This window comes from Microtus pennsylvanicus, chromosome 5, assembly GCF_037038515.1.
Source record: "Microtus pennsylvanicus isolate mMicPen1 chromosome 5, mMicPen1.hap1, whole genome shotgun sequence".
NCBI classification, from domain to species: domain Eukaryota; kingdom Metazoa; phylum Chordata; class Mammalia; order Rodentia; family Cricetidae; genus Microtus; species Microtus pennsylvanicus.
Window position 1 is genome coordinate 54,362,361 of NC_134583.1, and position 24,616 is coordinate 54,386,976.

The following is a 24,616-nucleotide window of genomic DNA, read 5'->3' on the forward strand; positions in this document are numbered from 1 at the left end:
TTCTGTCATTTCTAAGGATAGCTCTTTTAGTGAAGATATAGCTCTGAGCTACTCCTGACACTATGAGGCCTTTGTCTCACCATCATGGACTCTAACCATCTGATAGAGTAAGCCCAATTAAATGCATCCCTTTATAAGTTGCCTTGGTCATTGTGTTTTATCACAGCAATAGAAAGTAAGTAAGATGATGTAAAAATCACAAAGAGTTGAAAAGGTTTTAAAAAACATTTATAGTTTCCTTTTGATTACCCCATTTTAAATATCCTTAAGGGGTATAATATAAATTCATAAATTAACTGACAAGGGACTGAACAGTCATTTTTAGAAAGATCAAGAACTATAGGATTTTGAGGGACTTGAATACTACACATATAGTCATGACACACACACAAAAATTTAAAACAAATGAAAATCTTAGGAACAAAAAGAAATTTTGTCTAAATGTAGTGAAGTAAACTTCTCTACAGAAAACAACTACTTAAACTTGAATAGATTCTTTTTAAAGGCTGTTTAAAACAGGCTGGAGAAATGGCTCAGTGGTTAAGAGCACTGGTTAGATTTCCAGCACCATTATGTCGCCAATGGATCGCAAGCATCTCTAACTCCAGTTCCAGGGGATCAATGTCCTTTTCTGACCTCTGTGACACTAGGCACTCAAGTGGTATATAGACATATATGCAGGCGAAATATCCATATACATAATTTTTTTAAATTAAAGCCTATTTAAAACACTAGAAAATCTCAAAACCAAATCACAGTGAAAGAAAAGGAATAGACCCTGAGTTCATTTCCAAGTTTTTGCTCAGTGTCTTCTATCTTACTGTAAATAAGGTGAAGAGAACCAGGAAGCTATGCAGCTCAACATGGAAAAAGAAACCTCAACACTGCCAAGTACAAATAGAGCTTAAAACAGATATATCAAAAGTGGAGGTAAAGACCCAATATTTGCGCAAAAACTTTGCTCAGATCATTGACTGATTACCAAATTATACATGCAAGGGACAGAAGCCCTGGAGAACCCTGATAACCTGGTGATAAAATACAGACTACAGAAGAATCTTCACTAGGTAGAACCTACCATCAAAACTTGCATGACAGAGATCTAGGATTTGTTGTTTCTTAACTCAGTGTATTCCTTAATCATACACAACACACACAGCAGAAAACTGAAACCTTTATGGTTAGGATGTCAAAAGAACAAAGACCACTATCAAATAAGCTGGAACCGAAGGGGGTATATCCCCCACTAACTCCACAAAAAAGGACACAGAAAGGGTGAATTTAAAAATCTGACTATAATATCTGCCCAAGTTCTTTGCAATAGGTGCAGGAAGAAGTTCCTTCCACAAACTTGCTCCCACCCCCGACCCCAGATATGAAGCCAATGAGTAAAAAGCTTGAAAAGGGAAGATCTGGTCAGAGCTGCTATACAGTGCAGGGGAAATCAGTCTGCCTGAGTTCAGGAAAAATAGTCCTCACTGAGCAAACAACATCTCTCATGATAACACTGAACAGTCAAGTGTCAACTAAAAACTGTGGCGTGTGAAGAAACAAGACAGGAAAAGGGATCTGATAAAAACTGACTCCATGTGGACCCAGATGTTGGGTTAGCAAACTTCAAAGCACTCTTTATAAATATATCCAAACAAAGGCCCATAGATCCAAAGATCTGAAAGAAGAGAACAGTCTTGATGAGTAACAAAAAGGAATCTCAGTAGAGACATGACAAACATCAAACAAACAAAAAAAAAAACCAAACAAACAGAAATTCGGCTTGAGCTAAAAGACCACTAAGCTGAGAAATAAGCCACAGCAGCAGATGGTGACGAGAAACGAGCAGAGCTGCAGAGAGCTGGAGCACATCTAACAACACACACAGCGCATGAAGTACTGGAGCCACTACTGACACACAACATCAAACTTTAGAGAAGTCAGGGAAGTCGGATTTAATAAAAAGTCCAGAAATATCAAGTAGAAAAATAAGAGGGAAACTCATTTTTCTTTGAATCCCTTCTTATGTTATTTGAATTTTCTAAATATGGTTTTTATCATGATAAATTAACAAAATAGTTAAACAAAGTATTTGGAAATGGTTTTGTCATAGAAATTTCCTTTAATATAATTTTTCTTCTTTAATAATTGCTTAAGTATAGTTTTGTTGATTATGTACATATGATTAATACATATAGACTAGTAAAATATTTCTACCATGTGTCCCTCATTATACAAGATCCTTGAGGACAAGAACAAAGTATAATTCATGTTCATGTCCCCACAGTCTAGTACAGCTTAGTATAACCTGAATAGAAGCATTTACAAAATGTTCTAATTAACTAATTAAGATGAAAGACACTGGCAGGCATGTAATATGACCCACTAAAGCAGAGGAAATGCAAAGCCTAAATATTTTATAAGAAGCCTTTATAGTGGCTTGTCTTAAAAGAGAATTATCATACAACTGTACCTACAGTTCAGTCATGGAAAAGAGCACTAATAAGAAAAACTATAATCCAATTTCTAATTACAATACCTGCTCAATAAATATCAAGAAAATAGAAGTAGAGCTTTGAATGTAGCTCATACTTGTCTAGGTTCTATCTTCAGAGCACACACGCAAGTGTGCGCACACATGCACACACACACACTTGGACAGGGAAGGATGGAAGAAAAGAGAGCTGTAGGGAGGAAAGTAAATATAAAGCCCCTGAAAATATTACTAAAGATATAAAGTGAGCCCTAGGTTTCCCTGATATCACTCAAGCACTTTACCAACTGAGTTATTTCCCCACACCCAAAGTATTACTTCATAGATTTTGTATTAAAATTACTTTGTTCACTTATCTCTCATTCTCTGCCTCTTTTCCTCTGTGTCCCTCTCCATTCATCCTCTGTTCTTCCCTTCCCCCTTTCCTCCCCTTTTATTTTGCTTTTTTCTTGGCAGGCACCCTCTCCTGGCCTCCACTGGTACCAGGCACACATTCAGTGAACTTACAAACATGCAGGCAAAACACTCATGCAAAAAATAATTTAAAAAAATGTTTTTTAAAAAATTAATAAAAAGGGGAAATGATAGTGTCTCTTTTCTTTTTTTTTTTTGAGACAGTGTCTCATGGAATAGCCCTGGCTGTCCTGTAACTCATTACCATCTAAGAATAGGCTGGGATTAAACTCACAAAGATCCTCCTGCTTCTTCATCCCATGTGATGAGATTCAAGGTATGTGCCACCACACCTGGCTCAAAAAGTGTCTATTTCAACTGAAGAAATTTATTTGGTTTCTCTAGACAAAGTATCACTATATAATCTAGGCTAGCTTTAAACTTACTATGTAGCTCAAGCTAGCCTCTCTCAGTGATTTGCTTGCCTTGGTCTCTTGGGTACTCAGAGTTCAGACTTCTGCCACCATACCTAGATAAAGTGGACTTTTTAACTTAGTCTTAAAAATAACTTAAATAGCCACATGTGCCTGTGTTATATAGCCATTTCCTTGGAGTTTGACACGACCATCATATTCAGGAAGCTGAGCATGTGATGTTACCCAGAAAGAAAGCTATTATATTTGCCAGCACAGAAGCAAAATATTACAATTTATTTTTCCACTCTTAATTTTAAACAATATAAAATTTGCCCTGGAACAAAACACTTGGTAACAGAAAAACACTCTCTAGATATCTTTATAACTTAGGAATCTGAGCAATGTTCCATTTGAAGAAAAAAAAATTAAATTCAAGCCGGGCGGTGGTGGCGCACGCCTTTAATCCCAGCACTCGGGAGGCAGAGGCAGGTGGATCACTGTGAGTTCGAGGCCAGCCTGGTCTACAAGAGCTAGTTCCAGAACAGGAACCAAAAACTATGGAGCAACCCTGTCTAGAAAAATCAAAAAAAAAAAAGAAAAAAATTATATTCAAAGACCTTTAATTAAAGACTGATTTCAGTAACTTGCTTTAGCATCTATTACATCGCCAATCAAAGCTGGGATCTGCATCTCTACAGCCAAATTTAGAGGTATTTTCCCCACTATACTATATCATCTCTCAGATTTAATATACAACACATCAGAAGTCAAACCCAGAAAATAAAAAGTGGTGGCATTTCAAAACGCTAAGAGATAAAAAGATGACAGATAAGATTCTAAAACAGAACAAAGAACTTTCTTTCCTAATATTATTTTATTTCCCCCAAATTCCAGAAAGCAAAACGTTCAAAGTGGAACATAAAAACAAAGTCAAGGAGAAATAATAGATGAATACCGACTTTCAGAATAAACACCCAAACCACTAAGCTTCACATTTAAATTAACAAACAAAGAAAGAAAAACCTCTGAGCCTTGGGAGCTAGAGAGATGGTTCACTGTTTAAAAGCACTTACTATACAATCATGAGGACCAGAGTTTAGATCCCAGCACCCACATAAACCAAGCATCCAACAAACAACAGTAACTCCAGCTCAGAAAAATGAGGTTCTTTTCCGGCCTCCATGTGCACACAGACATGTGTGCATACTCTCAGAGACACAAACATATAGACACACATAAATAAAATAAAACTTTAAAAAAAAATCCAACAACAATCTTTTAAAACAAAGAATTCTAGTATAAGAAACAAGAATGCACAGTCAGGGGCTGGAGAGATGGCTCATCAGTTAAGAGCACTGGTTGCTTTTCCAGAGGATCCAGGTTCAATTTCCAGCACCCACTTGGCAGCTCACAATTTTCTGTTACTCCAGTTCCAGGGGATCTGACACCCTCACACAAACATACATGCAGGCAAAACACCAATGCACTTAAAAATGCAAATAAATAAGTGTGCACTTAGTTGCTATATGCTAATGTTTTTGGCAAAAACTCCTTGAAGGCATCGGTGCCTGGAACCAAGGCTACAGACTAGTTCCCAATAAGCATCAGATTAGATGAAAAAAATGTTCTAAGAATTAGTCTTAAACATGCAGTTTTCACCGGGTGGTGGTGGCACCCGCCTTTAATTGCGGCATTCTGAGGCAGAGGCAGGCAGATTTCTAAAGTTCAAGGCCAGTCTGGTCTACAGAAGAAGTTCCATGAAAGCCAGGGCTACACAAAGAAACCCTGCCTCAAAAAGCCAAACCCAATACAAATATTAACTCTAATGTCTCTTTCCTGCTTCATGATAAACATTTTCACATACCTCGTAAAATAGTACGTGGAACCCACCAGAGTAGGCAGTGGAATAAAACACTCAGCAAACTGTCAATCTATTTTGTAGGCTCAGACTTCCTAATTCTAGGTATTATTTACTATCCTAATCGGCTAAGAGGTCTTGATCCGTGCGTGCTTCAGTTTTCCCTTCCCATTTTTAGAGCATTAATTATTTTAAAATACTTTTAAATATTATGGTTTGACAGTTCTGCTAGTCTCTAATAAACTAAATATAAATATTTTCTTCTGAAAAGGAAACTAGTAATTTGGGAGAACTTAATAAAAAGAAATGAACAATGTCCTACAGTTAATTTAACTAGAAGTTACAGGTTTCTATAAGCAGCTGTCCCATGGCTTAGGGATGCAGCTCAGGAATAGAGCCTACTAGGATGTCAAAGCACAAGGTCCTGGGTCTGAGAAGCACGCGCGCGCGCGCGCGCGCACACACACACACACACACACACACACCCTCTAAATGAACAAATGAGTTAAAAGGAGCAGACGGTACCATTTGCTCTCTGAACAATAGAAAATGAAATTCAAGCCCACATTCTGTAAAATAAACTGACTTAAATAAAATATTTTTAAAATAAGTCAGTACTTTGTATGTCAATCCAAAAATGAGAAAACAATAAAAATTATTTGTTACAATTTTTTAAAAAAGGTTTATTTATTATGTATACAGTGTTCTAACCTGCAGGCCAGAAGAGGGCACCAGATCTCATTATAGATGTTGTGAGCTACCATGTGGGTGCTGGGAATTGAACTCAGGACCTCTAGAAGAGCAATCAGTGCTCTTAACCTCTGAGCCATCTCTCTAGGCCTTGTTGCAAACTTTTATCTGCAATTCTTTCTTAGGTAACCGAGATTTAAAATGTATTTTTATGAGGATGAGGAGGATGACAAGGGGGCTAAGTGGACAAAGGTGGTTTGTACTATAAGCTTGGTAGAACTCAGGACCTCTAGAAGAGCAATCAGTGCTCTTAACCTCTGAGCCATCTCTCTAGGCCTTGTTGCAAACTTTTTTTTTTAAATATTTATTTATTTATTATGTATACAATATTCTGTCTGTGTATATGTTTGCAGGCCAGAAGAGGGCACCAGACATCATTACAGATGGTTGTGAGCCACCATGTGGTTGCCGGGAATTGAACTCAGGACCTTTGGAAGAGCAGGCAATGCTCTTAACCACTGAGCCATCTCTCCAGCCCATTTTTATAAAGTAAATTTGTGTTTTTTTTTTTTTTCGAGACAGGGTTTCTCTGTAGCTTTTGGTTCCTGTCCTGGAACTAGCTCTTGTAGTCCAGGCTGGCCTCGAACTCACAGAGATCCGCCTGCCTCTGCCTCCCGAGTGCTGGGATTAAAGGCGTGCGCCACCACCGCCCGGCTCTTGTTGCAAACTTTTATCTGCAATTCTTTCTTAGGTAACCGAGATTTAAAATGTATTTTTATGAGGATGAGGAGGATGACAAGGGGGCTAAGTGGACAAAGGTGGTTTGTACTATAAGCTTGGTAACCTGAGTTAAAACTCTGGAAGCCATGTGAAGGTATAAAAGAGTACTAATCTCACAAGCTGTCCTTGGACCTCCACATATGCTCTGAGGTATGGACAACCTGTACAACCCACAATAATTTTTTAATTACTTTTAAGTTACCAGGTGGTGGTGGTGCATGCCTTTAATCCCAGCACTTGGGAGGCAGAGGCAGGTGGATCTCTGTGAGTTTGAGGCCAGCCTGGTCTACAAGAGCAAGTTCCAGGACAGGCTCCAAAGCTACAGAGAAACCCTGTCTCGAAAAAATAACAAATAAATAAATAAATAAATAAATAAATAAATGTTATTTTTAAGTTGTCATTTTACATAGTCTCCCAAGTAAAAAGTCCAAAATGTTCTATTCATTACAGGTAATAATAATAAAAAATCTTAAAGTGGAAAGTAAAACAATTTAAATTAATGAATGTTTTGGTTTTTAGAAAACAGTTCAATATACCTACTTCTCTTATTTTCTACTTGGCATTCAATTTATATAGAATGTCGAATACCAGACAATGATGGATACCAACATGAAAAACAAGAAGGGCTTCCTACTGTTCAATATTTATTGGAGTAAAGTAAAAAGAAAATTTTTGAAATTGTAGTTGAAGAATTGTACTGCCCAAGGTTGTAAATAAAAATTTGAACTTGTCCTCTCTAAATGAGATGGGCAAAATTTACATATATTAACTGATGGATATGTTTCAAAAACACAGGGTAGATAGGCAGGATAGTAGGAGCAGCAATGCCAATACGCATCTTCTGGGTATAAAGAAAAAGCAAAGTGCTAACAATTTATATTGCTATATTATTCTACTATTTACACAACATTTTAAAATACTCTTTCATCCTTAAATCCCTAACAAGGATGTCTAATACACATTTTTATGTGAGGAAACAAATTTTTACAGAGACTAAGGAACTTTAATGTCAAAAGCTAACAGTGAGCTTTAAACTCAAACATAGATGATTCCAGATAACTCAAAAATAAAAATATGATTACAATTTTAAAAGACCACTGGGCGGTAGTGGCACACACCTTTAATCCCAGCACTCAGGAGGCAGAGATAGGAGGATCTCTGTGAGTTTGAGGCCAGCCTGGTCTACAAGAGCGAGTTCCAGGACAGATCCCAAAGCTACAGAGAAACCCTGTCTCAAAAAACAAAAGAAAACGAAAACTACAAGGTAACAACCATAAAATACAACAATTTTAAATGACTTTAGAAAAATATCATTCATAGTTTCTAATCAAGTAGTATTTTAAGCAGTGACTCATTATGATAGACGCTCATCTTATACCCAGCCAAATACTAAATGTCAATTTTATGTCCCCCAAATACTAATCCACCATTTCTTCTACCACAAAAATAAAAATGAGTAGTCAACCTTCTGTATTCTCATGTTCAAAACCCACAGACTTAATGAACTCAAAATTTTAGTTTTGTCACTATTCTCTAAATATAGTAGAACAAGTATTTGCTCAGAATTTACACTGGATTAAGCATTAAGTAATCTCAAAATGACATAACGTATACAGAGGACTTATTGTGTGTAGGTTATACCCAAACATTACTCCACCTTTTAAAAGAGCTTCACTATCTAAGGATTTTGTATTCATGCAGTGATTAACACTAATCCTCCTCGGATATCAAGGAACAGCACTATTACATAAACAGGTACACTACATTTTTAAACATAATACAATTAAATTAATAAAGTAAGGTAGCTTTGCTTTTATTGGCAAAGATAAAAGCAACAACAATACCCTACAATCTTCAGGAATCTGTAACGTAAGGTTGCATATTTACCAAATTCTTTCCTCTTTATGTTTTACTTTCTTAAACAGAGGCTAAGTATGCTTGGGATGGCAAGTGTTTCAGACTCTAGAGCTATTCAGAATGGGCCCTCAGACTCTACCTGAACTAATACTAATCCAGAACTCTGACATGCAAACACTCTAAAGCTGTACTTGACCCACTGTATTCCTACTGCACACACAGAAACTTTACTAAGCTTTTAATCTTTCCCTAGAGAGCATCTCTGAATTCTAACTGCTCACCTTCTACCTCTGAGTTCTAGCCTGCTACCTTCTTAGCAAGGTTTCAAGGACCACAAAGTAAAACAGCAGGCCATATTAAGGAAACTGCAACTTTAGCTTGAAGCCTAATAAACATTCTAGTAAAGAGAGAAAAACAAAACTCAAAAACAGGTTGTGTATCCTTATCTGAGATGCGTGGGACCAAAAGTGTTTTTTAGTTTACAAATTTGTGGATTTATTTTTCTAAAATTCTGGAATGTTTGCATATACAAGTTCTCTTGGGAATAACTAAATAAAGTTCATTTACATTTCATAAACATCCTATATCCACTCTCTAAAGGTAATTTGACACATGAAACACCATTAGATTGGTAAAGAGCTCAGAAGAATTCAGATTTTAGAGCATTTCAGAGTTCAGTTTTTGGAATTAGGGATGTGTAACTTGTAACGCTTCCTCTGTTACAAAAATCTATAACTACTTCTTTCCCCATCCCTACCTCTGCCATAATTTTACTTCAAATCAACAAAGAAACAAAACAAAGGCATTAGATGAGGATTAAAAATATAATCAAAGCCACTGACCAAATTATAAATCACTTCAATTGTAAATTAAACTTACCCAGTTAGACATGTAGGTGTTCCATTTCCTTCTCCCTCATAGAGGTCCAGCCTGCTCAGATAAACCTACCATACAGATGAATATATTGAAAATGTATGTCCTAAGAATCAGGAGACCCAAAAAAGAACCAAAGGCACTGAGGACAGGACATTCAACCCCTTCTTCTAATCCTCATTTGAGAAATCATTCCGGAGGTGGAAGGAGGGGGTGAAAAGCTACTTGCAAGAAGAGTATTTCCTACTTTATAGAAACATGGGGGGGTTATAGTCCACCTCCCACCAACAGGTACACTCTGAACAAATGTAAGACAAATCCCCCCCAAAAAATTTAATTCTCAAATAGGAACATCTTACAGAGTATGTGTCTCCTATTTTCACTTCTTGTTCTATAGAGAAGCAGGGGGCTGATGAGACATTAGCCTAGCTGAGCTTGAAAAGACTGCTAAAAAGAAGAAAATCTAGTCTATAAATTCCTCAAAAGTCCTGACTTAAAAAAAAACAATGTCCTTTGCAGTTTTAAACAAGACATAATAAACTCTGGAGTGGAAAACAGTCCTGTTTGTACAATTGCACAGGAATAGAGGGGTATTTAGCTGCTCCATCTTCCTTTTCAGAACTGTTTCTCTCATGCCTTTACCACTAAGCTAAAGAAGTTCTTCACTTTGTAAGACCCATCTCTTGGGACTGGAGTTTGACCTAAAAACTCCTATTCCTCACAGTCCAACAAAACATGAAGCAGATTATGTGATTAAAGTACTTCCTACTAATGGGTAAATGAATTTTAATCCTCAAGCTTCAATTCCACAAATGCTATTAAGTCATGCTATGTATTAGGCACAAAGTTTAACCAAAGTATCCATTCTTCTTACGAGAAAGTAAGAAGCACAAGTGTGTCTGCATCACCACACTTTCTTCCTCCTATTTCCAACCTTCTGGTTCTCCCCATGAGCCAGGGACACAATGTGGTAAGGTACAACAAAGAATAAATACTAGAATTCTGAAACAAACTGTAGAGGGTCTCTTGGACTTAATCATATATATATGTACAAGTATAATAGTGGCCTTCTAAATATACCAATTTACTCTTAAGATATTTATAAATCTAATATTAAACACTGAAAAGTTTCTCATCAGTTATTCCCATAGTAAAAATGTGTAATATAGTCCCCTCTTAAAGTATATATTCCAAGTTAGGCAGTAGATGCCTAAAACTGTAACTAGTACCAAATGAATCCCAGGTATTCTATGCTTTTCCTTACATGTACAGACCTATGGGAAACTTCACTGCTTGGGCACAGTTACAACAATAATTAACAATAAAATAGAAAAGCAGTAACAATATACCCTGGTAAAAAGTTTTGTAACCGCAGAGTTACACATCTTAGCAACCTTGGCATGTGTTTTTCTTTCCTTATGAGTTCAGAACGTTCATGTTTTTCACATATAAGAAGCACTTTATGGTTTCTTGTTGGCATGTATGAGTTAGGAACAGCACTACTTTAGTACCATGGGCCATCATTAAATAAAGGGTCTTGAACACATTGTGAAACCAGAAACCAGTCTGATAACCAAATGACTACTAAATTGGCAAAAGCATGGGTAGCACATTCTGGTCACAATCACTTGGACAAAGGGGTGGTTTATGCTCCGGGAGGGATGATGGCAGAAACTCCGTTTTATCACTGTACTTTGAACAGTATGCAATTTAAAACATATGGGCTTATTTCTGGGATTTTTCCATCTAATAATTTCAAGCCAGGAATAAACTACAAAAGCAAAAGTGTAGAAAAGGAGAGGCTACTATATAAAGTACCTGTTTAATTTGGAGCACTGTTATTTTCTTTTCTTTTCTTTGTTTTTTAATTTTCATTTATTTATTTATTTATTTATGTATTTATTTTTGGTTTTTCGAGACAGGGTTTCTCTGTAGCATTGGAGCCTGTCCTGGAAACTAGCTCTTGTAGACCAGGCTAGTCTCAAACACACAGAGACCCATCTGCCTCTGCCTCCCGAGTGCTAGGATTAAAGGCGTGTGCCATCACTGCCTGGCCTGGAGCACTGAATTTAAAGTGCACTAAATCCACCTACTAGTTTTAATAAGATCTGACATTTTCCCAATTCTTTTAAAACTTGTAATCCAAATTAGCTGACATAGGTTGATTTAAACCTTTGCTTCCAGCTATAAAATTATAAAATTCTGACTTAAAATACTACTCTTAAACCAGATATAAAATAAAATAGTTTCACATGTTGAAGATCAAAACACAACTAAGTTTGGTTGGGACACATGACGCTGTTTCAGGAGATTTTATTTAAAATTCTGCAGTCCCTATATTCTTTTAAGAACGATGCAGACTGACTCCACGTTCATATACACAATTAATCGAGTGGATGCGGACACTGATGCCTCTCAGACAAGACAGCTCTCTGGTGCATTTGACATGCTCCTTATCTGTCTGGTACCTGAAGGCATGTGAACGTTGCTCATTCCCAGTTCTCTGAGATACACAGCATTCCCAGAACACTTGGACACTTCAGTAGGCCATTTAGATGTAAAAGGCCACAAGCACACCATAGTTCTCTGTGATTTCACATAACAGTGAAAAAAATTAACACATATCTTTGAAGAACAGAAAGAATGAAATAGAACAAAATTCAGACTGGTGGGAGGAAAACACAGGGGAGGTAATAGGCCCACCTACAAAATTTGAGAATGTGAAAAAAATGTGTAGAAACTCAAAAATATTGTTTGGAACTTTCTGAACTCTATCGCCCTGGATCTTTGCCACACTACAGAGTGTGTGAAATTCCCTTCTTACCTTCTCTCCACTCAGAAGAATAAAAGTTAAATAATAAGCTCGATGTCAGAGAAAATTATTAAGCATAAAATTTCAAAAATGACTCTCCTCAAAAACTTAATTAACTCAATCTTTATCTACTATTAAATAATTTTCCAAGTTATGTTCTACTGCTTTCTGCTTAATATTCAAGTATCAGTCCTTGGTTCAAAGCCCGGGGTTGGATTCCTATACGGAAACCCTTTTAGCTTTTACATTCGCACACTTTATTATTATTGTATCTTTTATTCCGATTTCTCCAGTCTCTTTCATTCAGAACCCATCCCTAAACCCCTCTCTGAAAAGCTCTGATCGAATTTGGCAAGTGGAAGTAAGAAAAGTGACGGGGCAGAGAAGAACAGCAGAAACCCAACTGCCAATCAATACTCTGTACCGCTTCCTTCAGACTGTTAAATAAAAGGCACGAAGACTCGGAAAGCATGGTTAGAAAATAATTTCATATACTAAGTGTGCAAAGTGGAAAACTGTTGTTAGCATGTCACGGACTCCAAATACCAATAAGGGGCAAGAAACAGTAATTCTGTTAGGGCCCAGACTCAAATTTCCAAAGAGAAAAAAAAAGAAATGGGAATCCGGTAAAGGCCGAGCCTAAGCACACTGGCCCGCACTAACAAACTGCTAAGAGAAATCCCAACTACAAGAGGGGATAAGACTTGTGTCTTACAGAGAATAAATCGGAACCTTTTCTGGGCAAGTTAGGGGCACACAAAGCTTTACCATTGTTGATACGGCTAAAGGATAAAGCCACGCAGCACACTACAGGTGTCTCATCCTCCACCCAGAGGGCGACTCCCCACCACCTTATCCCCAAACTGGCAGCCTTACTCACCGCCCTATTGTGATGCGCCCTCTTCGGGTTGTCGCTGCGGTGTCCCAAAGATGACAGGAAAGGGGCGGGGCACGGGGTTACTCTGCCCTGGAAAGGAGGTTGGAAAGGAGGTGTGAGGGATCGCCTTTTTCCCCTGGGGAAAGGCCTCCGGGCTCCTAACCCACAAAGCATCACCCTTCTCCGCCTCTCCGGACCCGGTGCCCGAGCCGGGAGCTCTGAGCGCCACCCACGCTTCTCCAGTCGCCGCCAGCCACCCGGACCCCGGCCACAGCAACCAGCCTCGCCCTCGGCTTCCACCGCAAACCCAGACACCCGCTCCCGACCTGCTCCAACCTGCCGGCCCCTGAGACGTCCACTGCGGGGCGAGGAGAAGGGCTACGAGAGCGACGCCCCGCGTCCCCCGCCTACTCAACCGGATCCCTCCGGTGCTAGGTGTGAGGCGGCCGCTCCACCAGCTGCGCCTACCAGAGCCGCCCCGGCAGGTTGCAGGCCGGCTCCTTAGCTGCTTCTCGCGAGACCTTGCTCTAGGCAGAGGCGAGGCGAGGCGAGTTCTCGCGCGAATGACGACGCTCCGCCCACAGTGGGCGTGGCGCCGGGTTCCCGGGCCAGCAGAGTGGCGTCTCGGGGTCCCGGACTGAGCGGTGGGTTCGGTGCGACCGCGCCGCCAGCCAGGACCTGTCTCAGGACACCCACAGATCCCTGCGCCCCCTTTCTTCCCACCCTTCCGGTCACCGTTAGGCAAAACCGGACAGCGTCTCCGGCCAAAGCAGCGCCTGGAAGACTTCTTCCAGGAGCGCGTCCCCGTCTGCAAAGGCCAGGGTCGCCCCCGGGGGGACCGCCAGCAGGTGCGGGCAGCTCGAGGCGTCTGCAGGCGGTGGTCTTGAGGGACCCGCTCCGCTCCCCTGCGGCCGCGCCGCCTCTAGATTTCAAACGACCTGTTGGCGGGAACCGGTGCACCAGGTGAAACGCCTGCGGTGGCGCCACCTCGGGGACCTGGAGAGTCACCTGGATGGGACGCGCCGATAATACCGAACCTACCGGGTGTCTAATGTTAGGCTCCACAGAGATGAAACAGTGAGAAAGATAAGGTTCTGGCACTCCCAACTCTCACCCGCAGGGATTCAGCACCACAGAGGAATAACTAATCCCATTATGCTGTGCTAGGGAATGTACTCCCCGTAGTGAGCCCTGGAGCTGATCTGAGATCTCCTGAGATCTCGTCTATCTGACTTGTTAAGTCCTCAGCGGGTGAGGTGGGGCTCACTAATTCGTGGAATCTTAGGATTCAACGGGGAGGCAGAAGCAGAAAGATTGTTGCTAGTTCGAGGTGAGTCTGGGCTAGAGTGAGAACTTGTCTCAAAAACCCAAAACCTGCCGGCGGTGGTGGCGCACTCCTTCAATTCCAGCACTCGGAAGGCAGAGGCAAGCGGATCTCTGTGAGTTCGAAGCCAGCCCGGTCTACAAGAGCTAGTTCCAGGACAGGCTCCAAAGCTACAGAGAAACCCTGTCTCGAAAGAAACAAAAGCAAGCAAACAAACAAAAAACAGAAAAAAAAAACTTCACCAGGGAATGACATTTGAGCCCCTTCTTAAAAGTAGACGTTCCCCAATTTGAAGAGTGGGAAAGGCATAAGCAAAGAGGAAGAGGACGTGGTTTCGGTATTGTTGATATGAAACAGGTTTGTGAAAGGACCTTTGTAGCAGGGAGGTAAATCCCAGCGCTGGGAGGCAGAGGCAGAGGCAGGTGAATCTCTGAGTTCAAGGTTAGCCTGGTGGAGCTAGTGAGTGAGAGGACAGTTTCCAAATCTACACAGAGAAGTCCTGTCTCCGAACATCAAAAACAAAAACAAAAAAAACAACTTTGTTTTAAATCTAGACTCCACTAAGACTCCTTCTAACAATGGTGGAGAGAGTACTTGAACTGCAAGCAGATTTGTGACTTCCCTAATTGCTATCAGATATACTCTAAGAGCTGCTCTGAGCTCTCGGAAGCTCATGGACGCTGAAAACAACAGTCAGGGAGCCTCTAGGTCCTGCATGTGTGTGTAGCTTGCTCTCTTAGTAAGACAGTGAGAGCAGGACCTCTCTCTGGTGGGCGATTTTTTGGTCACCTGTTCCCCACGCTGGATTGCCTGGCCCCTCCTTGACATAAGGGGAGGAGCTCAGTCCTGCCTCACCTGCTGTGTCATGCTTGTGCAGGCCCACTGGAGTCCTGTCCCTTTCTGAATGGAATTGGAGGGGAGGAGGAATAGATGAGGAGAGGGTAAATGGAAAAGGGGAGGGGACAGGCAGGGAGAAGGAGGGGAAATTGATTGGTATGTAAAAAAAAATGAAAAAGATCTTATTTAAGTAAATAAACAACCCAAAAACCTTCTAGTTCACACAAAAAAAGAAAAAAATTCCTAGGGTCCCGTATGTGTTGTCAAGTGTTTTCCAAATCAATATTTATGCTGAGGAAATTAGCATTTGAAGTAAAAAAAAAGGATAGTGAGCATACTTTTCTCATGGAAGGACTCAACTATTAGAGACTAAAGGTAAACAAAGACTATCGTCATGTAGCATACCAAATTTTAATAGCCACCATTCTGCTCTCTTGGAAATTGCAAATATTCTTCAAAACTGTCTCAGAATGTCTAACTTGAAACTGGTTTTTTTTTTTGAGATAGGGTTTCTCTGTGTAGTTTTGGAGCCTGTCCTGGAACCAGTCCTGTAGACGAACTCAGAGATCCGCCTGCCTCTGCCTCCCGAGTGCTGGGATTAAAGGCGTGCCCCGGCTCTGCTGACTCTGTCATTTTCTAAAGAAAACCTCTCAACACTCAGTGACAGCACTCTGCCACTACCCCTTCAGTCGCGTTATTGTATATAGTCATATATATCGTAGGTTTCATGTGCCTCATTCTATCCCCAACAAATAGACCTAGAACTTACTAGAATAGCAGAAAGTCATCCTAGCTGTTGTGGACCAATCAGGTGTGTGTTTAGTATAATTTACAAGTTCTGGTATAAATTCTAGTCATTTCTTAGAAAACAATCATAATGTTGGATTTCAAATGAAATATAGGAACTTTATTCGACGCTGGATTCCATTCAAATCATCTTAAGCCTGGAGTTCACTGTCTTTCAAATTCTGAGGAACTGCTATGTATGTAGGAGGTAATGCCATTGATTCAAATAAACACAGATTTGTTCTAATGATAACTGCTAGCTACATGGATTAAGACTCAAATACTTGAAATTTTCTATAACACCAATACACAATACCAGAGTTTAATAGAAAAAGAGACATTTTTATTTAGAAACAATGAACTAATTCCTTTGCTAAATGAGCTATGTTAGTAACAGATGGACATATTTGTGTTTTTTCTCAATATCAGAGTTTATTGAATAACAAATAAACATAGTATGTCAATTTTGTCAGCTTTAAGTAGCCTAGAATTGGAGAAGGGTGGTATTGAAAGACCCTCAGAGAGGACCTTTCCTCTCTGATGAAGACCCCAGAACCAGGACACTCCGAGACCAGGCCACAGGATGCAATTAGCAAGAGGTTTATTGAGTAAACACAGGTACCTGCGGGCAGCAAGTCTTTCGGAGGACTTGCGCGCCTGCAGACTAGGGGGAGGTCTTTTTATAGGGAAGAGCAAAGAGCAAGTTTACAGAAGCAAAAGCGTGGTTATTGGTTGACCGGAATGAGGCGGGGGCATGAATGGTTTCCTCTCTCAGCATGGATGCCTGGCAACAGTCATCCTGTTCCTATCTTATAGCTAACCTGCTTTGTTGATATCCTATCTTATTGACATCTTGCCTTGCAGTCTTCCTATCTCTATCTCCTGCTCTCTCAGGCACATGGGATGTTCTTACGGGAGCAGGCTGGCTGCTGATCGGGAGAGTTTTTTTTTAAAGCAAACAGGACGTTCCCCCGGGAGCATGCTAGCTGCGGGTTTTGAGGAGGGGGTCTGTAGTATGCGTGTGCCTGTGTGTTTGCGGTTGCGCATGCGGAAGTATACCTGATGCGGAAGCCTGAGGTTGATGTTGGCATCTGCCAGTCATTCTCCACTCTGTTTTTTGAGACAGTGTCCCTCACTGAATCTGGAGCTTTTGAACTCTGCTAGGCTGTCTAGCCAGCAAACTCCAGGGGCTTCTCTCCTCTCTGCTTCACCAGTGTCCAGCTTTTAACTGCGAGTACTGGGAACTGAACCAACCAAATTCCTCACACTTGTGTGGCAAGCACTTGGCCAGCTGCACAATCTCACAACCCCAGGTCACCTAAATTACTTGATTTTATTTTGTATGTGAGGGCCATCGTTATGTTTTGAGTTTAAATTACTCTGCTTAAGAGACCTATAAAACAAAAGCTTCTAACTTGTAAGGCATACTTGCCCAAGGACAGAGAAACCTGTAAGCCCTGCTTGCTCAAGGACAGATAGCTTCCTGGAAAGCTGGGGGCTGTTCACGTAAGACTTTGGTTCTCAACCTTCTTAATGCTGTGACCCTTTAATACATACAGTTTCTCATGTTGTAACCCCCAGCCATAAAATTATTTTCACTTCTACTTCATAACTGTAACTTTGCTACTGTTATGAATAATATGAATATAAATCATAATATAAATATCTGGAATGCAGGTTATCTGATAAGGAACCCCTGTGAAAGGGTCATTTGACTCAAATGGATATTGAGCCACAGATTGAGAATTACTGGTGTGAGATAATAATCCATAATTTTCAGTTCTGTAGCAGGTTGGGTGCCCACTTAACTATACAGGATATATGATGATGAAGACGCTTAAAAGAAATCCCACACTAGCCCAGAATTGAGAAATAGATGGTTATTTATTTAGGGGTAGACTCACAATCAGAATCCTCTGCTGGAACCGAGAACAGAAACAGAATCTCACAGCTGGAAAAGAGGCGAGATGCATGCTCTACATCAGCATAAAGAGTATAAGAGGTCACGCCCCAGCGGGCAGGTAGCCACTGGCTGTAAGACTTCCTACAGCACCTCTCCCTTTTGTTTAAATAAGAGAGTTCCAAGCCTAATACAAAATTATATACAATAAGAACAAATATATTCAATAATTATCCTACCCTAACTAGTTTAAGTCTTGTATAATAACTTGGCCAAGTCATGAGAGGAAAGTAACTGCAACTATCTAGTCTTCAACCTCATGGAAGACCCCAGAAGGGAAATAATATTACTTGAGTAAGCAGGAAGTGCAATCAAGAAACTTCCAAAATGTGCAACAAAAGACAGAGACAACTGGATACCTGGGCAATCACCCAAAGTCTCATTTGCAATATTAAAACAACCAGCTTTGGCTAAGGCCTAGAATAACCAACAGACCATTTTCAGAGGGAGAAAATTTTTCAAAACCATCTTACCCTGACTTAGCAAGATTTGACAGTCCTGCTTATTCATTTCTGGATACCATGTACCTTGTCAGTGGTTGAGGTGTGGGTATTTCTTTGCCCAAACGCCAGTTCTGCTAAGAAGAAAACAAACTCCAAGTGGAGTGTCTTTATTGCTCAACATTCTCTGGGGGATAGATCAGTGCTGCCAGGAGCAATTGTGTCTCACTTCAACAGAACCCTAAGTTATTTAAATGCCATATTCTGCAGCTCTTTGAAGTGGTGGAAGATTACCTATCTATGCAGAATACAATCTCTATGTATCTAAAGAACCTGATTAGTCTAACTGTATGACAAACATAAATGACTATTGATCTATAATTGATGTGGGAGTGTCATATATCAATCTGTTGATTTCACTGGTTAATAAACAAACTGCTTGGCCTCATAGCTTAGAACATAGGTGGGTGGAGTAAACAGAACAGAATGCTGGGAGGAAGAGGAAGTGAGCTCAGAGACTCGACAGCTCTGCTCTCTGGAGCAGAGAGACGCCATGCCCCGCTCCCGGGCAGACACATGCAATGAAGCTCCGACCCAGGATGGACGTAGGCTAGAATCTTCCCGGTAAGACCAGTGCTCACAGATTATTAGAGATGGGTTGATCAGGATATCAGAATTAGCCAGTAAGGGCTAGAACTAAAAGGCCAAGCAGTGTTTAAAGGAATACAGTTTGTGTGTTGTTATTTCGGGGCATAAGCTAGCAGGTGGCTGGGGTGCTGGGGATGCAGCTCCGCCGCTCTTATTACTACATATAATTCTTAATACCTATATAACTTAAAGACTAAGACTTACTATTAGAATATTAAACAATAAATAACTATGCAACAAGTGAGGACAATGATCACAAAATGTAAACAATGTATGAGTAAGTATCTTGATCAGAGGTAGAAATATACATTGCAATATGTTAAGTGTGTATCAATATATAAAAATGTTTTAAGCAGAGGTAGAATCATGCATGCATACAATGTTCAATGTAATTTAACTTTTTTTTTTTGGTTTTTTCGAGACAGGGTTTCTCTGTGGCTTTGGAGCCTGTCCTGGAACTAGCTCTGTAGACCAGGCTGGTCTCGAACTCACAGAGATCCACCTGCCTCTGCCTCCCGAGTGCTGGGATTAAAGGCGTGCGCCACCATCGCCCGGCTGTAATTTAACTTTATTAATATTCAAGAATCTATACCAATGTAACTGCCTATAAATAATAACTCACAAGTATTCACTCTATTACTCACTTATTATTAGTGTGACTAAGCTCATACTAATCTATTATACCATGCAATTTTTCCTTTTTTTTTAAAAGAGATCCCTGAGCCTATAAAATATCCCCCCAATTGCCAACCCTATACCAATTATAATCAACTCCTAAATAATGTCCTTAACCCTGAAGACAAACTTTGTTGGGAGAGGGGACATCGTCTTTTAGAACTACTTCCAGCTGTCATGAGGGCAATGTTCTTTCTATGGGCTCCTGTGAAAGTAAAATGATGGTTAAATTCCAAGATTACTGTCTGGTATAATCGCAAATAGTCTCCGAGTATTTAGTAGTGTTTTTCTGGGGTTCCTATTTGAAGGTCTGGCCAGAATGTTGCAAAAAAGTGCACCATTTCAGCTAACCAAGTTGGAACCATTTTGAGCAGCTGGAACCCAAAACAGATCTTATAGTAGTGCTATCAGCATCATGACGTCATATCAACCAAGTGGAGTTGTTGTTGTGGGGCCCCATCTTCTTCCTGAAAGCTTCAAGGATTACTGCAGGAAAATTCATTGTTCATTGTGGAAAACTAAAACATTATTTATATAGACATATACAGACATATGCATTCAATGAAAGATATGATAGAGACAAAAATAGATATGAAGAAAAGTAATTTTTTTATAAATTCTTTTTTCTTTCTGACCCATATCATGGCTCCTGACATGAGACAGAAAATCCAAATTTTTATTTTAACAACATGCTTGGATTTAGAGAAGAACAGAGCCATTTAAATGTATGTATATCAATTATCTGACAGCAAAAATCTCAATGATCTTTAATGGATAGATATTTTTGCATCTGTCAGCATTCAAACATCCAGGCTCTCTTGAATTTTTGAAGATGAGTTTTTCCTGCAAAGACAAGAACAGAACCCTGCCCCAACCCTTATGAGGTTTCCTTACCATCTGTATGGTTGTCACCATTGTAGATGAGCTGTCATTTCTCTTCAAGACGTTTCTCCTTTTCAAACGGAAACTTTATTAATTTTGATGGTATCCATAGTTTTTCTTCTCCTGTGTAAACAAGAGCAAAAGCCCTTTCCCAACATAGGACATCTCCTGGCTTCCATTGTGAGGTCAACACATCCTTGAAATAAACCAGTTGATATAATTCAGACGACTTTTCTATTATCCAATGTCTTTCTGCTGTTGTTGTCCCTTTCTCATTAGCATTAAGAAAATTAAAAATTAATGAAGCATTATGTAATCTATTTCTGGGGGCATTTTCCACCTTTTTCTGTTTGTTTAACATATCCTTTATAGTTCGATTTGATCCTTCTATAACTACATGACTTGTAGGATTGTGTGGTATACCTGTAATATGCTTAATATTATAATAAGCAAAAAACAGTTTCATTTTCTTAGAGACATGTGCTGGACCATTATCTGTCTTTATTTTGCAGGTATACCCATGATGGCCATAACTTCTAATAAATGTGTGATTACTGAATCAGCCTTTTCTGAGCTTAAAGCAGTTGCCCACTGAAAGCCTGAATAAGTGTCAATGGTGTGATGTACATATTTTATTTTTCCAAATTCTGCAAGGTGGAACACACCCATATGCCAGATTTTATTACTTTGAGTACCCTTTGGATTAGTCCCTGCAGATAGTGGTGTTTGGTTATAGAAAGAGCAAGAAGGGCATTTATTTATAATCTCCTTTGTAGTGATGAGGCAAGCAGGTCTGCTTTTTATCCCCTCCAGCTTCCACAAGGCTAGCTTTACACCCGAAATAACAACACACAAATTGTATCCATTTAATCACTGCCTGGCCCATTATCTTCAGTTCCTTATTGGCTAACTATCACATATTGATTTAACCCATTTCTAATATTCTGTGTAGCACCACGAGGTGGTGGCTTACTGGGAAGATTCTAATCTACATCCATCTTGGGCTGGAGCTTCATGACGTCTGCCTGTCTCTGCTTTCTTCCTCCCACCATTCTGTTCTGTCTTCCCCGCCTACCTATGTTCTGACCAATGAAAGCAACAGATAGATAGAAGACCCTCCTATATCACTCCTTAGCTTGTTGCCATGTAATAGAAAACTTTCTTTAGAACTTTGCTATTGAAATGATTTTTTATGAAATTCTGAGACCTGCAACACGTTTCCAATCAATAATTGATCAATTTCTGCATTACCTTGTGCTAGAGGACCTGGCAGACTCATATGGGATTGGATGTGTGGTGTTATGTATATAGGACACAGCTAATTCCTGATTATGTCTTGTACCTGGATAAATAACGAAGTCAATTCTGTATCATCTGGTATAAATTTAGTGGTTTCAATATGCAAGATAACTATCTCTGCATATTGTGAATCAGTAACTATATTAATAGGTTCTTTAAAATCCCTTAGCCCCGTGAGAATGGCATATAATTCTGCCTTCTGGGCAGAATTATAAGGGCTTTGTTCCACCTCACTTAATTCTTCTGATTTGTACTCTGCCTTCCCTGATTTGTTTGCATTATTATAAAAGGTATGGGCTCCAGTTTTGGAGCATCACGTACAATGTGGGGAAGAATCCAAGAAGTTCTCTTTATAAGGTTAAGTCTATTGCTTTTGGATAGTTGCTATTAATTTCTCCCAAAAAATTAGCACAAGCCCTTTGCCATGGTTCATTGTCTTCCCATAACTTTATTTCAACAGTAATGAAAGGCACTGTAATCTCAGTGCTGGAGCTACAACCCAGGGCTTCATGCCTGTTAGCCAGGTACTCTGACAACTAAGGCGCATTGTCCACATCCTACTTCAATTTTAAAACCTGGGATTTGGGGCGAGCGGTGTAGCTTAGTGACTCTACATTCACTCTCTAGCATCATTTAAAAAAAATGAAAAACTAAAACCCTCTTTATATTTCTAAATTTGTACACTGCCATCTAATGGCAGAGCAGAAAAATCCAACAAATACAGAGAATTTCTAACCATATTCGGCAAACGTTGTGTATTTATTGTTCAAGACCCTTGTAAGAATACTGAGAGACAGACTGCTAATCCACAGTGATAAAATTAAGTTCATAAACAACAGAAGATAAACAAATACTGCCTATGGAGAGGTTAGGGATATGAAAGATTACTTCTAGGGCTGGGGATTAATTCAGTGGAAGAGTGTTTGTGTAGCATACACAGAATCTCAAACAATGGGGAGGGAGACAGGCAGAGAAAGGCAACTGAAAAATATTACTTGCTCTCCCTAGCACCCATTGCTGCTAGCAATTTGTCACAGCCCCTCCACCACCTGAGATGGAATGCGACAGACCCCGTCGTGTGGAGGTATACGTAGCTGTGAGTTCAACTCCAAATATCTCTGTGCTGAAAGGTCCCCTCCTCTCTCCAGCCCCGGGGACCAGAACTCCCTTGTCTCAAGGAGAGGAGCCTCTGTCCAGGAGAGAAAGACAGAAGCAATGGGCTTGAAAAAGGGGTTTGTTTTCTGGGACAAAGGGAAAGAGTTGTGGTGGTGACTCTGGTTCTCAACTAAAAGACTTGCCTCTGCAGGGCTGAGAGGACATTTCCTGAAAGGATTAATTGAAGGGAGAAGACCTGACCATATAGTGGGCAGCCCTGCCCTGCAGCGGCCCAGGTGTAAAGAGGTCCGAGAAGAAAGCAGTCCCGCGCCTACCTTTTTGCTTCTTGTTGATGTACCTGTCGTGTGCCTCTCCTGTTACCACTGCCATCTTTCATTGACGCAGGAATCTTTTCACCCTCTAACATGGATGAAAGGCCAGCAGCCCTCCGGGATTCCTCCACATCATCTTCGGCGCCATGTTGGTATTGCTAAGGCGACCAGTCTGTGGTTGCGCTGAGCAGCTAACCAGCTTTTCAGTCTTCCCAGCAGACTGATAGCCATCTCTAGACTTCTTTAATACTTAAAGGTTTGTAGAACTTGCCCATAGGCTTCTCCCAAGTTAAAGAGAACCCAGCTTCCAAGCATGCCACTGAAGGGCCTAGTTTTCAGGGTTTGTGCAGGGAGCCTCACTAGGTTCCCTGTGAAAGAGACGGAGCAGGTGTTTCAGTAGCAGCAGCCCGGGGTTGGATTACCTATCACCTAGCATGTAAACCAAGATAACAAATGCCTTTTATTAATATTAAAATAATCAGTTTAGAGAGTGATTCTTGACTTTTGAAGAAACTGTTAGGTATTTTTTTTATTTACATCAAATATAGCAATTTTTTAAAGGCCTGCTCAATATGAGGGAAGCCATGCCTGATACTGGAAACTTAGCCAATTACCCAGGGCTATTGAGGTCATAGATCTTGGGGAGAACCTATAACTGCCATTTTATTAAACCAGAGTAATTCTTAAGTATATTCTAATTATTTTTCCTTCTACTCACAAATAAGTATCTAACCCCTCATCAAAGAAACATCTCTTTGCAATAGATGATCATTTCAGAAAACCACAGCCAATCAAAACACAGAGAACAAGTAGCCATACGGTTGCCCAGCTCTAAATGATATGCAACACAGCTCCTTCATCTAAAGCTGAAGGATCATAGCTGCTGAGGGCCAGAAAGGTGGTAAATCAGAGTAACGGGAAGTTCTGACATTACCTCACCTGAGAATGTCAGAGAAGCTACACTCGTGAAGTCTCATCAACATGGCTGCCTAAGCAAGGCCTGAACAAGGACAGCATCAATAGACATGCTAAGATGGAAGGGGATCTCACAGGGCCCCAACCATAGAGAAAGATAGACAGCTAAAAAACGCTGAGAGTAGGAGAAGTTGCCTTCCTCGGGGAAGGAAGAGCCCCAGATATTCATCAGCAAGTGGTCAACTCTGAAATCATACATACAAGTAATACGACATGGACTGAACAAGTTGTATTTATATGTTTAGGAATGCATGTGTGTAACCATAATAAAAAACATTCGGGCCATAACTTTGAAATCATGGGAAGGGGTGGAAGGAGGAAA

At 40.2% G+C, this 24,616-nt stretch overlaps 1 protein-coding gene across 16 annotated transcripts in view; it reads right to left on the minus strand.

The window, feature by feature from the left end:
* Btbd10 (BTB domain containing 10) overlaps positions 1–13,609 on the minus strand; it is a 55,573-nt gene extending 41,964 nt beyond the window's left edge. For 2 of the 16 annotated variants that reach the window (XM_075971932.1, XM_075971927.1), the window contains exons 1-3: positions 13,378–13,555; positions 13,045–13,131; positions 9,359–9,423 (exon numbers count right to left, since the gene is read on the minus strand). The gene's annotated coding sequence lies outside the window, so the exon portion shown is untranslated. Of the gene's footprint in view, positions 1–9,358; positions 9,424–13,044; positions 13,132–13,367 lie in introns of all 16 variants that reach the window. The other 14 variants (XM_075971931.1, XM_075971936.1, XM_075971933.1 and 11 more) reach the window with 12 other exon arrangements.
* Between the last annotated feature and the right edge of the window lie 11,007 nt (positions 13,610–24,616).